This window comes from Mytilus edulis, chromosome 10 (genome assembly GCF_963676685.1).
Source record: "Mytilus edulis chromosome 10, xbMytEdul2.2, whole genome shotgun sequence".
NCBI lineage: Eukaryota > Metazoa > Mollusca > Bivalvia > Mytilida > Mytilidae > Mytilus > Mytilus edulis.
Genome location: NC_092353.1, coordinates 80072057 through 80095170, shown reverse-complemented (window position 1 = coordinate 80095170; position 23114 = coordinate 80072057). Strand labels below are relative to the sequence as shown.

At 33.7% G+C, this 23114-nt stretch overlaps 16 non-coding genes across 16 annotated transcripts; 8 read left to right on the top strand and 8 right to left on the bottom strand.

Moving 5' to 3' along the window:
• Positions 1-10984: 10984 nt before the first annotated feature.
• Trnal-caa (transfer RNA leucine (anticodon CAA)) lies at positions 10985-11099 on the top strand. Its single transcript has 2 exons — positions 10985-11022; positions 11054-11099. It is a non-coding gene; the product is annotated as a tRNA-Leu (tRNA).
• A 762-nt stretch (positions 11100-11861) lies between these two features.
• Positions 11862-11942, bottom strand: Trnal-uag (transfer RNA leucine (anticodon UAG)). The gene has a single exon. It is a non-coding gene; the product is annotated as a tRNA-Leu (tRNA).
• A 372-nt stretch (positions 11943-12314) lies between these two features.
• Positions 12315-12429, top strand: Trnal-caa (transfer RNA leucine (anticodon CAA)). The gene is made up of 2 exons: positions 12315-12352; positions 12384-12429. It is a non-coding gene; the product is annotated as a tRNA-Leu (tRNA).
• Positions 12430-13195: 766 nt separating this feature from the next.
• On the bottom strand, positions 13196-13276 carry Trnal-uag (transfer RNA leucine (anticodon UAG)). The gene has a single exon. It is a non-coding gene; the product is annotated as a tRNA-Leu (tRNA).
• A 372-nt stretch (positions 13277-13648) lies between these two features.
• Trnal-caa (transfer RNA leucine (anticodon CAA)) lies at positions 13649-13763 on the top strand. The gene is made up of 2 exons: positions 13649-13686; positions 13718-13763. It is a non-coding gene; the product is annotated as a tRNA-Leu (tRNA).
• A 779-nt stretch (positions 13764-14542) lies between these two features.
• Positions 14543-14623, bottom strand: Trnal-uag (transfer RNA leucine (anticodon UAG)). Its single transcript has one exon. It is a non-coding gene; the product is annotated as a tRNA-Leu (tRNA).
• A 372-nt stretch (positions 14624-14995) lies between these two features.
• Trnal-caa (transfer RNA leucine (anticodon CAA)) lies at positions 14996-15110 on the top strand. The gene is made up of 2 exons: positions 14996-15033; positions 15065-15110. It is a non-coding gene; the product is annotated as a tRNA-Leu (tRNA).
• Positions 15111-15872: 762 nt separating this feature from the next.
• Trnal-uag (transfer RNA leucine (anticodon UAG)) lies at positions 15873-15953 on the bottom strand. Its single transcript has one exon. It is a non-coding gene; the product is annotated as a tRNA-Leu (tRNA).
• A 372-nt stretch (positions 15954-16325) lies between these two features.
• Trnal-caa (transfer RNA leucine (anticodon CAA)) lies at positions 16326-16440 on the top strand. The gene is made up of 2 exons: positions 16326-16363; positions 16395-16440. It is a non-coding gene; the product is annotated as a tRNA-Leu (tRNA).
• Positions 16441-17216: 776 nt separating this feature from the next.
• On the bottom strand, positions 17217-17297 carry Trnal-uag (transfer RNA leucine (anticodon UAG)). The gene has a single exon. It is a non-coding gene; the product is annotated as a tRNA-Leu (tRNA).
• A 372-nt stretch (positions 17298-17669) lies between these two features.
• Positions 17670-17784, top strand: Trnal-caa (transfer RNA leucine (anticodon CAA)). The gene is made up of 2 exons: positions 17670-17707; positions 17739-17784. It is a non-coding gene; the product is annotated as a tRNA-Leu (tRNA).
• A 768-nt stretch (positions 17785-18552) lies between these two features.
• On the bottom strand, positions 18553-18633 carry Trnal-uag (transfer RNA leucine (anticodon UAG)). The gene has a single exon. It is a non-coding gene; the product is annotated as a tRNA-Leu (tRNA).
• A 372-nt stretch (positions 18634-19005) lies between these two features.
• Positions 19006-19120, top strand: Trnal-caa (transfer RNA leucine (anticodon CAA)). Its single transcript has 2 exons — positions 19006-19043; positions 19075-19120. It is a non-coding gene; the product is annotated as a tRNA-Leu (tRNA).
• A 782-nt stretch (positions 19121-19902) lies between these two features.
• Trnal-uag (transfer RNA leucine (anticodon UAG)) lies at positions 19903-19983 on the bottom strand. The gene has a single exon. It is a non-coding gene; the product is annotated as a tRNA-Leu (tRNA).
• A 372-nt stretch (positions 19984-20355) lies between these two features.
• On the top strand, positions 20356-20470 carry Trnal-caa (transfer RNA leucine (anticodon CAA)). The gene is made up of 2 exons: positions 20356-20393; positions 20425-20470. It is a non-coding gene; the product is annotated as a tRNA-Leu (tRNA).
• Positions 20471-21242: 772 nt separating this feature from the next.
• Trnal-uag (transfer RNA leucine (anticodon UAG)) lies at positions 21243-21323 on the bottom strand. Its single transcript has one exon. It is a non-coding gene; the product is annotated as a tRNA-Leu (tRNA).
• Between the last annotated feature and the right edge of the window lie 1791 nt (positions 21324-23114).

Sequence of the window (23114 nt, the reverse complement as noted above, 5' to 3'; positions counted from 1 at the left end):
CATGAATATTGTATTTTGTTTATAAACGTCTGTTTAAAGTTGCTTAATTTTTACCGCGTTGAGATTGCTCTGTATTTTTAACAGGTTGAATTATAACGTGGTAAAGTGTTTTTTTTTATGTTTTTTTTCATATTTCTATTGTGTTTAGGGTTACTTCCGGTTTCATGTTAAGTGAATAATTTTTTATGCTGCGTTTGTTTAATAGGAATGATTGTACGAGTTTTTTGATATTGATAAATAAAATAAAAGTAAGTATTTACTAAATCAAACAGTAGATGAAAAATCAGTACAGAAACAACACTAATAAAATCGATAGACTAAAAGTACTGAAACAGTACCGACAAAATCATCCCTTCAACAGTAATGACAACATCAGTACTGAAACACAGTACTGACGAAAAAAGTACCGCCGGAAACAGTACTGAAACAATCAGTACTGAAACGGTACTGACAAAATCAGTACTGAAACACCGACAAAATCAGTCCTTCAACAATTATGACAAAATCAGTACTGATTTCGTAGAAAGTATAACATTATAAGTTTTCACCTTGCCGAACAGTACTGATATGTACGAGGGTAGAAATGAACCAACAAACGTGGGTAAATTCTTGGTAGTGTAGTAATTGTAACAAGAGGGAGTCGGTGCCGACACCTTCCAGGAAGTGTAGTCGTAAGTTCTTCGTCCCTATTCGATTCTCGGGGTACCTGATATCAGATTTTGGCAGAATAGAGACACTAATCTAGTACAACTCAACAAATTATTTACAAATGTACAACTTTCAGTAAAACATAGTAACATGAAATAGAATAAGAACAGTATTTCAAAAGTTAAGCTCAAAAATGAAACAGTAATAATGGGCAAACGAAATGGAAAAATAAAGTATTTCAAGTCAAATGAAATCAAAAAAATAAAACTTGTTAATATACTTCGCGTTGTGATCTTATAATTTAGTAAATCGTATAAAAAATGATGCCAATGTATTTGCTTTTGAATAAATAGAGTGGAATGATTCATTCCTGCGAGCTGTATATTTAAAGAGAAAGGTTGCAGTGATACACTGCCTTCTCATATATACATGTGGAGAGTAAACTTCTCCCAACCAGAGCAACTACTGATCAAGTTTTAAAGAAAAACTTATCACTTCCAAAGATAAATATATGATATTGAAGAAATGTTGAAAAATGAATATTCATATCAAAAATATATAAAATAACATGAAAAATAAATACTTTTGTAGTTAAATGAATATGTTCCGGACCATATGCGTATTTGGACCATACGCGTATGGTCATGACCATATGGGTACATACTCATATGGTCCGACCATATGCGTATGGTCGGACCGTACGCGTATGGTCGGGGTAATTAAGAGGTATATTTATGATTACCTCTTTAAATAACCCTTCTAGCTGTCACGTCATTAAAAAAACACTACCAAAGGTCATTTTTTTTTATTAAAAATTAGTAATAACAAGATTAACAAAAATAAAATAAACGGTTTCACACAGTAAATTTCATCACTAGTCAAAACTACAGTAAACACATTTTTTTCATTACCGATATGTTATTACGAGTGAATGGCAAAATGTCGACCTGGGAAGATAACTTCCAAAAATATCTTAATGAACTGTTACACAAGAAGTCAGCTGTTTTACTATAACCTGACCTAAAGGTCGACAGGATAAAGAGTCTAATAAATTGCTTACTTTTGAAAATTAATATAATTAGCATTAGCAGTGCAATATTCATAATTTTTTATACTTATACGTGTTTTGTTTAAAAAAAAAATGAATGACGTCACCGGCAAGGACACTTGTTTATTTTTTAAAAGTTGTCTGGTGATATGATGTACTTCAGTCATGTTACGATATTGGAGATCTAGAGCTTTTTCACCGTAGACACATCGGAATGACCCAGGATCCAAGAAAAGCTATGGTACCGTTTGGACGTAAATGTCACCCTACGCATCCATGCAAGAATACAATTAGCGATGAAAACTAACTTTGGCATCAATATTTAATGTTTTTGAATTGTAAACAATACAATTGCATGTAGCAATCATTGTTATTTTTTTAAAGTTTTCTCATGCATATTATTGAAAAATATACCTATACGGTCCAAATACTCATATGGTCCGGCCTGTTTATAACCAAACGAGTATATACTCATATGGTCCGACCATATGAGTATACGCATATGGTCCGGAACAAATACAATTCAATGATTAAGAAACTACTAATTTGAAACAGTTACACGGAGATTACTTAAACCACAACATTACATAGTTCTTCTATCGAAAAGCTTCGAAGGCCTGCAAACACAGATAAAAATAGAATTTGAATGGAATAAAACATGGAACCTTGAAGACAATACGGACAACATAAAGTAATGTCTGTGCGAAATTTTCTAAAGCTAACAGTGAATTCAGATAAAATGGTTAACTGAAAGTCTTAGGGTAATAATAACATCAGAGTTAAATTGGAAAAATGCCATCAGAAACGTTTAAAGAAAAAACAACAATTGGATTCCTCAAACGAAGTCTCAGCATCTCTTATACCGATAGCAAAGAAATCTCCCTTGTAAGACAGAAAGTTGATTATGCGAGAGCTTTATAAGATCTACATCTCTTAAAAAGATAAACACAAAAAAATGGAATACGGTACAAAGAAGATATGCTATAGATATGTTACAAATTTGTACAGAAATAAATCTTATTGTTAGAGGGGAGAAGGAAAAATGCACGTCTAACCATGCTGTATATAGGACTAGAAACCAAGAATTAAACATCACAACAAACCTCAAATTCATACCACCAGAAAGAAACCCGAAAAATGGCTCAAAACTCTTTTCTGGTATTATTGTGTAACATCAAGATCCACACTGACAGAATCTACCCATGAACCATTCGGGACTAGAACGCCTTCTCTACTCGTATTTAAATAGCCCATCCGAGCTCATCCATTAAGCCAAAAACATCTAACAATAATCTTAAATCCTTCAATAGGCGCTTGCTAGAAATTAAATATATATTCACTTGTGTATAAAACCCTCAATGTTAAATATATATAGCACCTTTATTTTGTTTTTTTGTGTTTTCAGAATTATTTATGCGCACACCCTAAAGTGACAATTATATTCAACCTGATAGACGGTGGTCACTCAGCGGAAGAAGTGAAATAAAAATAAACTTTGATGAGGTGAATGGCCTGTGAAATTGATCCAAAATACAGATCTCCTGGCTTAGTAATAACACAATAGTACGCATTAGACTTAAAAGAAGCAGTTTATGAGCTGGTATAGCAGCAAGATCTGGGATCACGTACGTCAAAATACTATGAGATGGACGGCATGGAATGTAATCTTTTAATTACCAAACGTGACTTATTCCCGATTGTGACTGTTTTGCCGAGTGTGAACTCGCATTACTATAAGACGTGGTACGGTACTTATACATCCCAAATTCATGTATTTAGTTTAAATGTTTAATGTTATATTTGTAATTCTCATCGGATTTTGTCAAATGTGTTGACGTCTTTTCTATTATATTTCTGTGTTATGGTAAAGAAAATTAATCACCGCCTTCATTTATCAGATTTGATTTCGTTCAAAGTAATCAGTACGATATTTTACGTTTGAAGTTAGATTCATAACAAACCTGACATAGTTTTATAATATAGTTAATTGCTACCTCAGTTTTATATTAATAAGAATTAAAATGTGCTTTGTTATTAAATGCAATATCAGTATTTAGTTCAAATATATAATCTTAAATTAATCCTAATTCTAATGACGTCATTTTTTCGTCATTTTTCATTTTTTGATGCTCTGTTTTACTAATTCTAATGACGTCATTTTTTCGTCATTTTTCAGTTTCAAATAGGACGTCACTTGGCGTAGAGGTTTAAACGTATTCGGATGTGTCTACTTTTGTGTTTCAAATGTCTGGTTATGTAAATGTATTTCAGTTGTTTCCTGTAATTAGTTTATACTTCAGCTTTATCATGTACATCTTTTGAATATTCATTTTATTAAATTTACTGTTTGCAAAAGTATAAATTACTCTAAATTATAGGGATTTTCTGGTAACTTAACGGAAAACCCTTGCCGTTTTTGGCACAACCTTTTTGATCTTTTGGTCCTCGATGCTGTTCAACTTTGTACTCGTTTCGGCTTTCAAACTTTTGTATCTGTGCGTCACACATAGGTCTTGTGTGGACAAAATACACTTCTGGCGTATTAAAATTTTGAACTTGTTGCCTTTTGTTGACTGTTGTTCGTGTGATTCTTTGTCAATTGTGTTCTCCAATTTATTTATATTGTAGTCCTGTGTTGTCATTTTGATGTTATATTTCACATGGCCATTAAAGTGCGAGGTTTGGCATGCCACAAAACCAGGTTCAACCCACCATTTTTTCCTTTAAAAATGCCCTGTACCAAGTCAGGAATAAGGTCATTGTTATATTATAGTTAGTTTCTGTGTGTATTACATTATAACGTTGTGTCGTGTGTTTTCTCTTATTTTTGAGTGTAAATTCACATTGCGATAAGACGTGTCACGGTACTTGTCTATCCCAAATTCATGTATTTGGTTTTGATGTTATATATATATGTTATATTTGTTATTCTCGTGGGATTTTGTCTATATGTGTTACATTTTAGTGTTATGTCGTTGTTCTCCTCTTATATTTAATGCGTTTCCCTCGGTTTTAGTTTGTTATCCCGATTTTGTTTTTTGTCCATGGATTTATGAGTTTTGAACAGCGGTATACTACTGTTGCCTTTATTTACATTGTACATACAAAACAATGTTTTGTTCCACTGTTTTTTCGATAAAATATAAAATACGCGTCTGGTGTTTGGGCTGGTACCGATATGATAGTGATACAATGGAGATTACTTCTAACCTCTCATTAGAAATGTAAGAATAATCTGTCATAGAACTATTCTCAACTGTCCTAACTGTTTTAAGTAGAACTGTCAGAATCAGTTCTAAGGTAGGAATGTCTTAAACTGTTCTAGGTAGAACTGTCCAAATCAGTTCTAGTCGTAGATCTGTCAGCAGATCTGACTCAATCAGTTCTAACCGTACAACTGTTAGCAGAACTGTTCAAAAGTGATATAGCCGTCGAACTGACCAAACCTGTCAGGATGTAGAACAGTTCTAAATACGTCACTGAAATGTTAAAGCAGTGCTGTGATGAGAAGTTTTGTTACTTAAGACTAAGAGTTCTATGGATATAACTGACTAAATCAATTCTAGCCGTAGAACTTCTCAAATCAGTTTTAATCGTATAGAACTGTTCTAGTCGTAAAACTGTTCTAGCCGTAGAACTGCTCAAGTCGTAGAACTGACCAAAGATTTGGTCCGTTCTAGATAGAACTGTTTAAAATTGTTCTACGGAAGAACTATCAGGATCAGTTCTAGGTATAACTGTCTAAATCAGTTCTAGCTAGAACTGTCCAAAAGGTGTCAGGGTGACATTACTACATACTGTCCTAGAACAGTTCTCCTGACAGATTTGATGAAAGGTTAGAAGTGATCTCCACTGTACTAGCATTCAGCTTGGTTTTGGTATGGCTACTCCTTAACCGGCTCATGATAATGCTTTTTCTTAGTACGCATTGCAATGTTATTCGGCTACCGTGCAGGTTAATTGGACTAACAGACTCTCGCGTTTGTGGCAAACAATGGTACCAAAAGATTTCTAAACGATATACCACAACGCCAAAAACACTTATACAATAATGTAGACTAAACTATTATACCACCCGATAACACGTACAGTTGGTTAATCCCTCTATGACTGGACAAAAGAATAGTGTGCCTTGGATTAACAGTCTTTAATACTTAAATAAGTGATTTTATCTTTAAACGGCTGTTTCACAATATTTTACACAGCCTTTACTTTTTTTGTTATATTCATGAAATGCCATGAACATGTGTCTTTTTAGGTTAACAAATGATTGAAAAAAAATGTTTGTTGAAGCTTAAAGCTTTATAATGATATATGATACCTTATGTCAGATTCATATTACAAAATCAATAGATTCTATTTTATGCACTCAAACAGGGGAATTGTGGATGTTATGCTATTACATTAGTAAGGGGTAACTTTGAATTGTTTATATATAAAGTGATTAAAAAATGTAAGGTATCAAAGGTTTCACAAATACACTGTATCTATCAGACTTGGTTTGCACTTCACTAAATTAAAATTGCAATAAAAATTGGCAAAATTATGAATAGATGAAGTGATCGACACCTTTGTTATGCTTTTTGTAAATAAAACATCATATCTTGCTTAATGTACAGAGACTGAAACAAAATTGTTAATTATATTTCCTTGTTTTCAAAATTCCAATAGGGAACATACCTATTTTATTATTTATATTTCCATCAAATAACTATTCAATATATCAAGTTATGTATATGTATAAGTTGAATATGATTTTAGAAATAGACCTACTTCTTCATATTTTTAAAGGTTGTTGTGGGGACGCTTTTTTTAGTGTCCGCAACGCTGTGAAAACTAAGAATTGTAGCAGTAAAACTATTGTTTTTTGTGTGAATAGGATCATTCACTATGTAGATATTTACCTATAAGGGATAACTTTCTATATTTCCAAGACTTTCCAGCATCAAATCATCACTAAAATGTAGTGTCTGCAACACTATTGATTAACTTGTTTTTTTTAAACATTGTTTTCCTCATTTTCCGTCAAAATTTGATTGAATAACTTTCAATTAAAAGTATCAAACTTTATTATAATTTAAAAGAAGTAGAAATCTTACAAAGAAAATGAAATGAAACATAAGATACACAATACAAACTACTGTGTTGTTTGACTAAAAACTATCAAAATACATAGATATTGCTTTATCAATATTTGTTTTCCTAATTTTTGTCACCTTTAAATAGTTAATTCAGTCTTCAGATTCCTGCTTTAATTTCGTTGTACAGTTAAATTTAACTTTCATTTATTTTAATGTTTCATCTGACCATTCACATATGTAACATTTCAGTATTGCATTCACTTTGATAATGTTATTCACAACATTTTTCCTTTTAAACAATGATTAAAATCTTAACTTAAGTTGATTGATCAAACATGTTCATCATCTTTTGCATGTTATGAGACTATTACCAGTTCAGGTAATTAGTACTCAACAATAAAGTTAAAAATAAAAGTGAGTGTTACACATTGGTCACGTGCATATTACATATTTAGTTTGGTCAAGAGTATCTTTCTTATGGCAAAAGTTGGTAAAAAATCAAGTTACCGGAAAAATTTTAAGAGTTATTTTTAATATGTATGATAACATTAAATCTTGTGTCAAAAAGGGAAATGATATTTCTGGCTTCTTTTCTAGTGATCTCGGGGTACGCCAAGGAGAAAATTTATCACCTTTTTTGTTTTCTATTTTTCTTTCGGATCTAGAAGAATTTTTGTGTGAAAATAACATAAATGGACTTGAAACAGTATCAACGCATTGTCAAGAACATATTGGACTATATTTACAAATTTTTATCTTATTTTATGCAGATGACACTATCATACTTGCTGAAACAGCAAGTGATATGCAAAATACATTAGATATGTTTGAATTATATTGTACTCAATGGAAACTTTCTGTGAACACAGATAAGACAAAGATTATGATATTTTCAAAAAGAAAAAGCAAAAGAAACCACTTACATGATTTTAAATTATATGGTTCTGATATTGAAATAGTAGATTTTTATCCTTATCTAGGCTTGCTGTTTAATTGTAACGGTAGATTTACAAATGCCAGAAAAAAATTGATAGAACAAGCAGAAAAGGCACTCTATGCTCTCTACAGAAAAATAAGGAATTTAAATATTCCTATTGATTTGCAACTAAAATTGTTTGATTCTTTGGTTGAACCCATACTGATTTACTCTTGTGAAATATGGGGTTTCGAAAACATAGATGCTTTAGAAAGAGTCTATTTAAAATTTTTGAAAAGAATTCTTTCATTAAGAAGCAGTACTCCTAATTATATGGTGTACGGTGAAACTGGCACGTATCCCTTGGAAATTAAAGTACGATTACGAATTTTATCATTCTGGTCAAAATTATTGTTAAACAGCACGAAATTATCAGGATTATTATACCAATTTTTGTATAAGATGCATAATTCTGGAAATATTGTTTCTAAGTGGATTAATTGTATTAGATCTACATTAGACAACACAGGTTTAAGCTATGTATGGAACAATCAATGTATTTTAAGAAATGTTGACATCAAAATATATGTTAAGCAAATTTTACAAGATCAGTTTATTCAAAAGTGGTTTAGTGATGCTGAAAACTCTTCTAGAGGTGGATATTATTTACTGTTTAAACACGCTTTTTGCTTAGAAAATTATTTGGTAAGATTAAAAAAAGAAAATAGAATATATATTACCAAACTTAGATGCTCAAATATCAAAATTCCACTAGAAACTGGTCGATGGCATAATATTCCAAAAGAGGAAAGACTATGTACTTTGTGCAAAAATAATTGTATTGGAAATCAGTTTCATTACTTATTTGTATGTCAAAATGACGAGGTTAAAAAATTAAGACGTGCATATATCCCAAATTACTATATTGTTAACCCTTCAGAATATAAAATGAAAGGTTTGATGTCTTTATGTAATGTAAAAGTCTTAAATAACTTGTCTATTTTTATCAAAAAACTTATGAAATATCTATAATTCTAATATATATTATCACTTACATGTAATCGACTGGCGATCTCAGATCCCATTATTATAGCTTTGAATAATTATCACGTGTTATGTATGTGTATACTTGTGTACAGAGAATTAGGTATAATGAACTATGTATGTATATTTCTTTCTATCTTGTTCACCATTGTAAATTATTACTTGTATTATTTGTCTGCCTCTTGTTACAGTGTAAACTGTCTAGAGTGTTAATAAAAGTTGAAGTTGAAGTTGAAATAACCACATATTTTATAGGTACTATAGGTAAATTAACTCTTATCTTTAATTCTTTATTTGCAAAACAAACAAAAACCAATTTTAGTCGTGGCAAATATATAGACAAAACAAAAATAATGAAAACTCGACAATATTATAGTACATATGATAAAAACAGTTATTGGTCTCCTTTCCTCAGTTCTAAAAAATCTTTAATAAAAGAAACAACTGCTTTTACATCATCAGTAAAATTAAGTGTATCAAAATTGACATATTTTTGTATATAATATTTTAGAAAGATTTGTCTTTTATTCTTATTAATTTTATAACCCGAATAATTCAGTCGTTATATTCCGCTGATCTACGAAGGCTACATTAACTTACTGATGTTATCTTTCAATATTTAAACATGACAATATAAAGTCTAATCAATTAAAAATAAATGCAGTGTGTAACATTCTCCAAGCTTCTTTAAATACCTCTAAAAACTGTTGAATAATTAATTAAGCTTTCAAATAAAAGGTTTCCCTTTTAATATTATATTTTTATTGACAAAATAAGGTTAAAATGGTACTTTTTTTTTTTTTATTAAAAACAAATTATTTATAGCAATCTAATCAAAGTATGAACAAATCTCTGAAAAAGGAAAATATGTCCAAAAATTATTTCTCAAAAAATATAAGGATTATCACTAAATTTTTAGGTAATAGTTATACATTCTCATTTGTGCAATACATGAAAAACCCTAATAATCCTTAATTATAGATGTAATCTTTCAAAATATAAACATAACAATAGAAAGTTTAAGGTGGTACCTAACACTACAGGGAGATAACTCTGTAATATCAGCTTAACGTTTTAATTGCGTTGTATTGTTAAGGGAATATTAAGCTTCTCAATGATCAAAATAAGAGTTTGTCAAACTGCTATATAACCAGTGTAATTTTTCTGATAAAACGGTTGGTTCAAATTTTTTTTAAATTTTATATTTTTGTCAAAGGGTCAAAGTAAATACTTTGTCAAAATTTCAAGAAAATTAAACGAGCCAAATTAATTTGAGTTAAAGTGTTGGGTACCACCTTAAGCAATTAATAAATAAATGTAGTGTCCACAACGTTTTAAAGGCCCCTAAACTCTGTAAAATTATTAGTTATTAAGGCTTTCAAATGAAAATGTTTTTATTTTGTTTCTCTATATAAATATATATGTGTAACAAAATAAGTTAAAATGGTTCTTGTTTTATTAAACACAAATTGTTTATTGTAAACTTATCAAAGTATTAACAAAATTCTAAAAAAGGAAAACCCATTCAAGAATCTTTTTTTTCTTCCTAAAACATAAGGAATATCACCATTTGTTCTAGATGATAATCATACTTTTTCATTCTTGTAATTAATAAAGACCCAAAAAAACCTTTATATATATATATAGTTACCGGTGTACTCTTTCATATTTCAAGCAGAACAATGCTTCTGAGCAATGAAAAATAGCATCTGTGTGTTTCCATATTTTTACTCGGCACAGGAAAACCAGAAGAGGTTACACAAAGATCTTCTAGAATTGATTTTTCATTCTATTTGTTATAACCCTGTGTAAAATATTGTGAAACAGCCAATATGAAAATAAAAGACGAAATTGAAAGTTACCTTCAGGCTCTTTAGTTTGAATCATCCAATGGAAGTTAATCGGTATCTCTTCTTTTTTTTTGGTTAATAAAATTGACTGTTCTACTGTATCCATAACTTACAACAGCGCAATTATTTGTTTACATTTTACCGGCAACTTTATTACCCCAAGATGGTATCCAGAATAAAATCTAATGCAGCTCGCGATTGGATGATACCGATTTGATATTTTGTAATCAAAAGGTTACCCAGTTAAAATGCAAAAATCAACAAATTACTTGAAAAAATTCCTAAAATGCGCCAATTACGAATTTAATAAAAATCCAAAAGGACAAGTTATTCAGTTATAATGTTTTCCGTACCTTAGACGATGGTTAACTATTAAAATTAGCCAAATTGTTGTCATGTCAGGTTGGCCGAGTGGTCTAAGGCGCCAGACTCAAGGTTAATACCTTCCCATTCGTGGGAATGAGTGTTCTGGTCCACGAATGTGGGCGTGGGTTCGAATCCCACATCTGACACCATATATTTTTGATCACTTTCTACACTTCATTTGTAACATGGTTTCATGAAATGGTCTTTTGCGAATTTGTTAACGGTTAAACATTTAGTATATAGTAAAAGCTATTACGAAAGAAAAAAACCCTCATATGCGACATTCATGTTATACTTTCTTGTCCAAATCAGAGTGTCATAAATTAGTAAGATTATCAATTGCTGAACCATCAGTGGATTGAAAATAGCTCATGTAAACTCAGTTTGAGGAAAGAGCCAAATGAAATTCATCCTCAATTATCAAAAATAGATTTCACATAGTGGGTAGAACGTTAAAACGGAGGAGTGAGTTTTTAGGGCGGAAGAAAAATTGTTCACTCTTGAATGTTATCGTTTTCCCAAAGAACGCTGAATTAACTTCATGTTTGTTTTAAAGTTTGTGATTGGATTTTCCCAACTACCGTTCAATACGCATGAAGTCCGTGCAAATGTGTAGCCGACTGGTGTGTCCAAAATGCAAACGGAAAAAAATGTAGGTACTGACTGAAAGCATCAAGTGCATGAAAGTAGATAATTCGCAATTCGTAGTCAGTTGGAAACAGGTAATATTCATTATCGTTCATTTGTAGGAATTCTTTTAAAAAAAAAAACCTCGTCCGCGTTCTTAGCTCTCTCTCTCTCTCTCTCTCTCTCTCTCTCTCTCTCTCTCTCTCTCTCTCTCAAAATAATCGACAGGGTTGGAAAGTGTCTTTTGGATAGAAAAATTGAATTGTTCAGTAAAAAATTCTTGGCAGCGGTGGGATTCGAACCCACGCCTCAATGAGACTGGTGCCTAAAACCAGCGCCTTAGACCGCTCGGCCACGCTACCTTACGACTTTTCTGCTGATATTTTATGTATTTGTCAACTGGCTTCGTGAAAAAAAATGTTGGTTTGTTTAGTTTGCCCTATATGGTTCTAGTGGGAAGTGTTCAAGTGAGAATTGGAGGCTTAGGGAATAAAAGAAAGTGAGACGAAATGATTTGCCCATGTTCAATTTCATGTGGAACAATTTTGAGTAATCATATAAAACGTTCATTTGACAGATGAAAAAAAGATTAGAGATGTTGAAAAAATTCCTCAAATCCTAAAATGCGCCAATTACGAATTTAATAAAAATCCAAAAGGACAAGTTATTCAGTTATAATGTTTTCCGTACCTTAGACGATGGTTAACTATTAAAATTAGCCAAATTGTTGTCATGTCAGGTTGGCCGAGTGGTCTAAGGCGCCAGACTCAAGGTTAATACCTTCCCATTCGTGGGAATGAGTGTTCTGGTCCACGAATGTGGGCGTGGGTTCGAATCCCACATCTGACACCATATATTTTTGATCACTTTCTACACTTCATTTGTAACATGGTTTCATGAAATGGTCTTTTGCGAATTTGTTAACGGTTAAACATTTAGTATATAGTAAAAGCTATTACGAAAGAAAAAAACCCTCATATGCGACATTCATGTTATACTTTCTTGTCCAAATCAGAGTGTCATAAATTAGTAAGATTATCAATTGCTGAACCATCAGTGGATTGAAAATAGCTCATGTAAACTCAGTTTGAGGAAAGAGCCAAATGAAATTCATCCTCAATTATCAAAAATAGATTTCACATAGTGGGTAGAACGTTAAAACGGAGGAGTGAGTTTTTAGGGCGGAAGAAAAATTGTTCACTCTTGAATGTTATCGTTTTCCCAAAGAACGCTGAATTAACTTCATGTTTGTTTTAAAGTTTGTGATTGGATTTTCCCAACTACCGTTCAATACGCATGAAGTCCGTGCAAATGTGTAGCCGACTGGTGTGTCCAAAATGCAAACGGAAAAAAATGTAGGTACTGACTGAAAGCATCAAGTGCATGAAAGTAGATAATTCGCAATTCGTAGTCAGTTGGAAACAGGTAATATTCATTATCGTTCATTTGTAGGAATTCTTTTAAAAAAAAAAACCTCGTCCGCGTTCTTAGCTCTCTCTCTCTCTCTCTCTCTCTCTCTCTCTCTCTCTCTCTCTCTCTCTCTCTCTCAAAATAATCGACAGGGTTGGAAAGTGTCTTTTGGATAGAAAAATTGAATTGTTCAGTAAAAAATTCTTGGCAGCGGTGGGATTCGAACCCACGCCTCAATGAGACTGGTGCCTAAAACCAGCGCCTTAGACCGCTCGGCCACGCTACCTTACGACTTTTCTGCTGATATTTTATGTATTTGTCAACTGGCTTCGTGAAAAAAAATGTTGGTTTGTTTAGTTTGCCCTATATGGTTCTAGTGGGAAGTGTTCAAGTGAGAATTGGAGGCTTAGGGAATAAAAGAAAGTGAGACGAAATGATTTGCCCATGTTCAATTTCATGTGGAACAATTTTGAGTAATCATATAAAACGTTCATTTGACAGATGAAAAAAAGATTAGAGATGTTGAAAAAATTCCTCAAATCCTAAAATGCGCCAATTACGAATTTAATAAAAATCCAAAAGGACAAGTTATTCAGTTATAATGTTTTCCGTACCTTAGACGATGGTTAACTATTAAAATTAGCCAAATTGTTGTCATGTCAGGTTGGCCGAGTGGTCTAAGGCGCCAGACTCAAGGTTAATACCTTCCCATTCGTGGGAATGAGTGTTCTGGTCCACGAATGTGGGCGTGGGTTCGAATCCCACATCTGACACCATATATTTTTGATCACTTTCTACACTTCATTTGTAACATGGTTTCATGAAATGGTCTTTTGCGAATTTGTTAACGGTTAAACATTTAGTATATAGTAAAAGCTATTACGAAAGAAAAAAACCCTCATATGCGACATTCATGTTATACTTTCTTGTCCAAATCAGAGTGTCATAAATTAGTAAGATTATCAATTGCTGAACCATCAGTGGATTGAAAATAGCTCATGTAAACTCAGTTTGAGGAAAGAGCCAAATGAAATTCATCCTCAATTATCAAAAATAGATTTCACATAGTGGGTAGAACGTTAAAACGGAGGAGTGAGTTTTTAGGGCGGAAGAAAAATTGTTCACTCTTGAATGTTATCGTTTTCCCAAAGAACGCTGAATTAACTTCATGTTTGTTTTAAAGTTTGTGATTGGATTTTCCCAACTACCGTTCAATACGCATGAAGTCCGTGCAAATGTGTAGCCGACTGGTGTGTCCAAAATGCAAACGGAAAAAAATGTAGGTACTGACTGAAAGCATCAAGTGCATGAAAGTAGATAATTCGCAATTCGTAGTCAGTTGGAAACAGGTAATATTCATTATCGTTCATTTGTAGGAATTCTTTTAAAAAAAAAACCTCGTCCGCGTTCTTAGCTCTCTCTCTCTCTCTCTCTCTCTCTCTCTCTCTCTCTCTCTCTCTCTCTCTCTCTCTCTCTCTCTCTCTCAAAATAATCGACAGGGTTGGAAAGTGTCTTTTGGATAGAAAAATTGAATTGTTCAGTAAAAAATTCTTGGCAGCGGTGGGATTCGAACCCACGCCTCAATGAGACTGGTGCCTAAAACCAGCGCCTTAGACCGCTCGGCCACGCTACCTTACGACTTTTCTGCTGATATTTTATGTATTTGTCAACTGGCTTCGTGAAAAAAAATGTTGGTTTGTTTAGTTTGCCCTATATGGTTCTAGTGGGAAGTGTTCAAGTGAGAATTGGAGGCTTAGGGAATAAAAGAAAGTGAGACGAAATGATTTGCCCATGTTCAATTTCATGTGGAACAATTTTGAGTAATCATATAAAACGTTCATTTGACAGATGAAAAAAAGATTAGAGATGTTGAAAAAATTCCTCAAATCCTAAAATGCGCCAATTACGAATTTAATAAAAATCCAAAAGGACAAGTTATTCAGTTATAATGTTTTCCGTACCTTAGACGATGGTTAACTATTAAAATTAGCCAAATTGTTGTCATGTCAGGTTGGCCGAGTGGTCTAAGGCGCCAGACTCAAGGTTAATACCTTCCCATTCGTGGGAATGAGTGTTCTGGTCCACGAATGTGGGCGTGGGTTCGAATCCCACATCTGACACCATATATTTTTGATCACTTTCTACACTTCATTTGTAACATGGTTTCATGAAATGGTCTTTTGCGAATTTGTTAACGGTTAAACATTTAGTATATAGTAAAAGCTATTACGAAAGAAAAAAACCCTCATATGCGACATTCATGTTATACTTTCTTGTCCAAATCAGAGTGTCATAAATTAGTAAGATTATCAATTGCTGAACCATCAGTGGATTGAAAATAGCTCATGTAAACTCAGTTTGAGGAAAGAGCCAAATGAAATTCATCCTCAATTATCAAAAATAGATTTCACATAGTGGGTAGAACGTTAAAACGGAGGAGTGAGTTTTTAGGGCGGAAGAAAAATTGTTCACTCTTGAATGTTATCGTTTTCCCAAAGAACGCTGAATTAACTTCATGTTTGTTTTAAAGTTTGTGATTGGATTTTCCCAACTACCGTTCAATACGCATGAAGTCCGTGCAAATGTGTAGCCGACTGGTGTGTCCAAAATGCAAACGGAAAAAAATGTAGGTACTGACTGAAAGCATCAAGTGCATGAAAGTAGATAATTCGCAATTCGTAGTCAGTTGGAAACAGGTAATATTCATTATCGTTCATTTGTAGGAATTCTTTTAAAAAAAAAAACCTCGTCCGCGTTCTTAGCTCTCTCTCTCTCTCTCTCTCTCTCTCTCTCTCTCTCTCTCTCTCTCTCTCTCAAAATAATCGACAGGGTTGGAAAGTGTCTTTTGGATAGAAAAATTGAATTGTTCAGTAAAAAATTCTTGGCAGCGGTGGGATTCGAACCCACGCCTCAATGAGACTGGTGCCTAAAACCAGCGCCTTAGACCGCTCGGCCACGCTACCTTACGACTTTTCTGCTGATATTTTATGTATTTGTCAACTGGCTTCGTGAAAAAAAATGTTGGTTTGTTTAGTTTGCCCTATATGGTTCTAGTGGGAAGTGTTCAAGTGAGAATTGGAGGCTTAGGGAATAAAAGAAAGTGAGACGAAATGATTTGCCCATGTTCAATTTCATGTGGAACAATTTTGAGTAATCATATAAAACGTTCATTTGACAGATGAAAAAAAGATTAGAGATGTTGAAAAAATTCCTCAAATCCTAAAATGCGCCAATTACGAATTTAATAAAAATCCAAAAGGACAAGTTATTCAGTTATAATGTTTTCCGTACCTTAGACGATGGTTAACTATTAAAATTAGCCAAATTGTTGTCATGTCAGGTTGGCCGAGTGGTCTAAGGCGCCAGACTCAAGGTTAATACCTTCCCATTCGTGGGAATGAGTGTTCTGGTCCACGAATGTGGGCGTGGGTTCGAATCCCACATCTGACACCATATATTTTTGATCACTTTCTACACTTCATTTGTAACATGGTTTCATGAAATGGTCTTTTGCGAATTTGTTAACGGTTAAACATTTAGTATATAGTAAAAGCTATTACGAAAGAAAAAAACCCTCATATGCGACATTCATGTTATACTTTCTTGTCCAAATCAGAGTGTCATAAATTAGTAAGATTATCAATTGCTGAACCATCAGTGGATTGAAAATAGCTCATGTAAACTCAGTTTGAGGAAAGAGCCAAATGAAATTCATCCTCAATTATCAAAAATAGATTTCACATAGTGGGTAGAACGTTAAAACGGAGGAGTGAGTTTTTAGGGCGGAAGAAAAATTGTTCACTCTTGAATGTTATCGTTTTCCCAAAGAACGCTGAATTAACTTCATGTTTGTTTTAAAGTTTGTGATTGGATTTTCCCAACTACCGTTCAATACGCATGAAGTCCGTGCAAATGTGTAGCCGACTGGTGTGTCCAAAATGCAAACGGAAAAAAATGTAGGTACTGACTGAAAGCATCAAGTGCATGAAAGTAGATAATTCGCAATTCGTAGTCAGTTGGAAACAGGTAATATTCATTATCGTTCATTTGTAGGAATTCTTTTAAAAAAAAAAACCTCGTCCGCGTTCTTAGCTCTCTCTCTCTCTCTCTCTCTCTCTCTCTCTCTCTCTCTCTCTCTCTCTCTCTCTCTCTCTCTCTCAAAATAATCGACAGGGTTGGAAAGTGTCTTTTGGATAGAAAAATTGAATTGTTCAGTAAAAAATTCTTGGCAGCGGTGGGATTCGAACCCACGCCTCAATGAGACTGGTGCCTAAAACCAGCGCCTTAGACCGCTCGGCCACGCTACCTTACGACTTTTCTGCTGATATTTTATGTATTTGTCAACTGGCTTCGTGAAAAAAAATGTTGGTTTGTTTAGTTTGCCCTATATGGTTCTAGTGGGAAGTGTTCAAGTGAGAATTGGAGGCTTAGGGAATAAAAGAAAGTGAGACGAAATGATTTGCCCATGTTCAATTTCATGTGGAACAATTTTGAGTAATCATATAAAACGTTCATTTGACAGATGAAAAAAAGATTAGAGATGTTGAAAAAATTCCTCAAATCCTAAAATGCGCCAATTACGAATTTAATAAAAATCCAAAAGGACAAGTTATTCAGTTATAATGTTTTCCGTACCTTAGACGATGGTTAACTATTAAAATTAGCCAAATTGTTGTCATGTCAGGTTGGCCGAGTGGTCTAAGGCGCCAGACTCAAGGTTAATACCTTCCCATTCGTGGGAATGAGTGTTCTGGTCCACGAATGTGGGCGTGGGTTCGAATCCCACATCTGACACCATATATTTTTGATCACTTTCTACACTTCATTTGTAACATGGTTTCATGAAATGGTCTTTTGCGAATTTGTTAACGGTTAAACATTTAGTATATAGTAAAAGCTATTACGAAAGAAAAAAACCCTCATATGCGACATTCATGTTATACTTTCTTGTCCAAATCAGAGTGTCATAAATTAGTAAGATTATCAATTGCTGAACCATCAGTGGATTGAAAATAGCTCATGTAAACTCAGTTTGAGGAAAGAGCCAAATGAAATTCATCCTCAATTATCAAAAATAGATTTCACATAGTGGGTAGAACGTTAAAACGGAGGAGTGAGTTTTTAGGGCGGAAGAAAAATTGTTCACTCTTGAATGTTATCGTTTTCCCAAAGAACGCTGAATTAACTTCATGTTTGTTTTAAAGTTTGTGATTGGATTTTCCCAACTACCGTTCAATACGCATGAAGTCCGTGCAAATGTGTAGCCGACTGGTGTGTCCAAAATGCAAACGGAAAAAAATGTAGGTACTGACTGAAAGCATCAAGTGCATGAAAGTAGATAATTCGCAATTCGTAGTCAGTTGGAAACAGGTAATATTCATTATCGTTCATTTGTAGGAATTCTTTTAAAAAAAAAAACCTCGTCCGCGTTCTTAGCTCTCTCTCTCTCTCTCTCTCTCTCTCTCTCTCTCTCTCTCTCTCTCTCTCTCTCTCTCAAAATAATCGACAGGGTTGGAAAGTGTCTTTTGGATAGAAAAATTGAATTGTTCAGTAAAAAATTCTTGGCAGCGGTGGGATTCGAACCCACGCCTCAATGAGACTGGTGCCTAAAACCAGCGCCTTAGACCGCTCGGCCACGCTACCTTACGACTTTTCTGCTGATATTTTATGTATTTGTCAACTGGCTTCGTGAAAAAAAATGTTGGTTTGTTTAGTTTGCCCTATATGGTTCTAGTGGGAAGTGTTCAAGTGAGAATTGGAGGCTTAGGGAATAAAAGAAAGTGAGACGAAATGATTTGCCCATGTTCAATTTCATGTGGAACAATTTTGAGTAATCATATAAAACGTTCATTTGACAGATGAAAAAAAGATTAGAGATGTTGAAAAAATTCCTCAAATCCTAAAATGCGCCAATTACGAATTTAATAAAAATCCAAAAGGACAAGTTATTCAGTTATAATGTTTTCCGTACCTTAGACGATGGTTAACTATTAAAATTAGCCAAATTGTTGTCATGTCAGGTTGGCCGAGTGGTCTAAGGCGCCAGACTCAAGGTTAATACCTTCCCATTCGTGGGAATGAGTGTTCTGGTCCACGAATGTGGGCGTGGGTTCGAATCCCACATCTGACACCATATATTTTTGATCACTTTCTACACTTCATTTGTAACATGGTTTCATGAAATGGTCTTTTGCGAATTTGTTAACGGTTAAACATTTAGTATATAGTAAAAGCTATTACGAAAGAAAAAAACCCTCATATGCGACATTCATGTTATACTTTCTTGTCCAAATCAGAGTGTCATAAATTAGTAAGATTATCAATTGCTGAACCATCAGTGGATTGAAAATAGCTCATGTAAACTCAGTTTGAGGAAAGAGCCAAATGAAATTCATCCTCAATTATCAAAAATAGATTTCACATAGTGGGTAGAACGTTAAAACGGAGGAGTGAGTTTTTAGGGCGGAAGAAAAATTGTTCACTCTTGAATGTTATCGTTTTCCCAAAGAACGCTGAATTAACTTCATGTTTGTTTTAAAGTTTGTGATTGGATTTTCCCAACTACCGTTCAATACGCATGAAGTCCGTGCAAATGTGTAGCCGACTGGTGTGTCCAAAATGCAAACGGAAAAAAATGTAGGTACTGACTGAAAGCATCAAGTGCATGAAAGTAGATAATTCGCAATTCGTAGTCAGTTGGAAACAGGTAATATTCATTATCGTTCATTTGTAGGAATTCTTTTAAAAAAAAAAACCTCGTCCGCGTTCTTAGCTCTCTCTCTCTCTCTCTCTCTCTCTCTCTCTCTCTCTCTCTCTCTCTCTCTCTCTCTCTCTCTCTCTCTCTCAAAATAATCGACAGGGTTGGAAAGTGTCTTTTGGATAGAAAAATTGAATTGTTCAGTAAAAAATTCTTGGCAGCGGTGGGATTCGAACCCACGCCTCAATGAGACTGGTGCCTAAAACCAGCGCCTTAGACCGCTCGGCCACGCTACCTTACGACTTTTCTGCTGATATTTTATGTATTTGTCAACTGGCTTCGTGAAAAAAAATGTTGGTTTGTTTAGTTTGCCCTATATGGTTCTAGTGGGAAGTGTTCAAGTGAGAATTGGAGGCTTAGGGAATAAAAGAAAGTGAGACGAAATGATTTGCCCATGTTCAATTTCATGTGGAACAATTTTGAGTAATCATATAAAACGTTCATTTGACAGATGAAAAAAAGATTAGAGATGTTGAAAAAATTCCTCAAATCCTAAAATGCGCCAATTACGAATTTAATAAAAATCCAAAAGGACAAGTTATTCAGTTATAATGTTTTCCGTACCTTAGACGATGGTTAACTATTAAAATTAGCCAAATTGTTGTCATGTCAGGTTGGCCGAGTGGTCTAAGGCGCCAGACTCAAGGTTAATACCTTCCCATTCGTGGGAATGAGTGTTCTGGTCCACGAATGTGGGCGTGGGTTCGAATCCCACATCTGACACCATATATTTTTGATCACTTTCTACACTTCATTTGTAACATGGTTTCATGAAATGGTCTTTTGCGAATTTGTTAACGGTTAAACATTTAGTATATAGTAAAAGCTATTACGAAAGAAAAAAACCCTCATATGCGACATTCATGTTATACTTTCTTGTCCAAATCAGAGTGTCATAAATTAGTAAGATTATCAATTGCTGAACCATCAGTGGATTGAAAATAGCTCATGTAAACTCAGTTTGAGGAAAGAGCCAAATGAAATTCATCCTCAATTATCAAAAATAGATTTCACATAGTGGGTAGAACGTTAAAACGGAGGAGTGAGTTTTTAGGGCGGAAGAAAAATTGTTCACTCTTGAATGTTATCGTTTTCCCAAAGAACGCTGAATTAACTTCATGTTTGTTTTAAAGTTTGTGATTGGATTTTCCCAACTACCGTTCAATACGCATGAAGTCCGTGCAAATGTGTAGCCGACTGGTGTGTCCAAAATGCAAACGGAAAAAAATGTAGGTACTGACTGAAAGCATCAAGTGCATGAAAGTAGATAATTCGCAATTCGTAGTCAGTTGGAAACAGGTAATATTCATTATCGTTCATTTGTAGGAATTCTTTTAAAAAAAAAAACCTCGTCCGCGTTCTTAGCTCTCTCTCTCTCTCTCTCTCTCTCTCTCTCTCTCTCTCTCTCTCTCTCTCTCTCTCTCTCTCAAAATAATCGACAGGGTTGGAAAGTGTCTTTTGGATAGAAAAATTGAATTGTTCAGTAAAAAATTCTTGGCAGCGGTGGGATTCGAACCCACGCCTCAATGAGACTGGTGCCTAAAACCAGCGCCTTAGACCGCTCGGCCACGCTACCTTACGACTTTTCTGCTGATATTTTATGTATTTGTCAACTGGCTTCGTGAAAAAAAATGTTGGTTTGTTTAGTTTGCCCTATATGGTTCTAGTGGGAAGTGTTCAAGTGAGAATTGGAGGCTTAGGGAATAAAAGAAAGTGAGACGAAATGATTTGCCCATGTTCAATTTCATGTGGAACAATTTTGAGTAATCATATAAAACGTTCATTTGACAGATGAAAAAAAGATTAGAGATGTTGAAAAAATTCCTCAAATCCTAAAATGCGCCAATTACGAATTTAATAAAAATCCAAAAGGACAAGTTATTCAGTTATAATGTTTTCCGTACCTTAGACGATGGTTAACTATTAAAATTAGCCAAATTGTTGTCATGTCAGGTTGGCCGAGTGGTCTAAGGCGCCAGACTCAAGGTTAATACCTTCCCATTCGTGAAAAAGTCGAACGCACCTTTGAGTTGCAAGGACGTTAATTTTGTCAATGAAAACTTTTCTAAATATATGGTGAAAACTTGGATTACCAGTATTCTTTCCCATGTATTTGCAGAGGAACTTACTAGTTTAAAGTAAGTGTTGCTTCATTGTTGAATAATTCGCTTGTCCAGTTTCACAAAGACACTTTTTAAAGATATGTGCTGTCGACCTAGATATTAACCTGAACTAGTTGTATTACAGTAAACATGGATAAATTACCTGCTTATTTAGTAAAATCGATAGACAATGCATGTAGTTTGTTTAGTAAAATAACATTTACAATACATGGCGATGAAAATAAAGCGAGGATTTCTATAATGTTTGGACAAAGTGAGGATAAAAACAATAAACGTAAATCTCAATCTATGGAACGCAGGAATAACATTAGAATGTCGAATTTCATACAGAAAGTTACCAAAGATAATGAAAATATAACAACAAACGAAAGTCAAGCTACTGAAATTATTCAATTTGATCAATTGATGGAACTCGAAAATGAAAATGTACGGAGCGCCGAAACTGCAACCGTAATGGACAATATTGCGCATGAATTACCGGAAAACGGCACAATGGTTTCAGATAAACATTTACATAAGAATTCACCTAAGAAAAGTAAGAAAACTACAAAAAGGAAAGGATCAATAGACAATGTCGATCAAAATTTATTGGAAAATGTAAAACAAAGTAGAAATGAAAGAAAATTGCCAACACAAAAAGATGATGAATCTGATGATGACGATATATTAGTTGGAATTGATGACGTTATTTCTAAAGTTGTGATCAAGAAAAGTAGATTATTGCCAGATAAACTAATAGCAAAATTGAAAGGAACCGGTAAAATTATACGGTATGATAGGGAACTTGACAATACAATAGAAGTGTGTTCAATTGATGATGATTACCATACATTTAAGAAAAATGTAGAACAAGACTTTGGTGATGTGAGAGACTATGAATTTCGTCCAGACGATACGGACGAAAAAGTTGAGTTAATGGCCAGATTTGCATTTGACAATGAACTGTTTACTTTGGTGAAATGAATATTGTTGTAAATAATTTTATTTTTTAGCATACCGAAATACTAGTTTTGTTCAATTTGAAAAGATAAGTCTTTGGTTAATAACTTATGCGACTGATTTAAAAATTTTGAATATGTGAAGGAATTGGAACTCCATCCGCATATATTGTTTTATTTTATTCATCTTGCATAACCGTTTTGACTAAAATCACTGTTTACAGAATCGAATACGAATCATTAAATTTTTATTTGATAAGAGATAGTATTTTGTTGGATCAAATTGAAGAAAATTTAAAAAAAAAA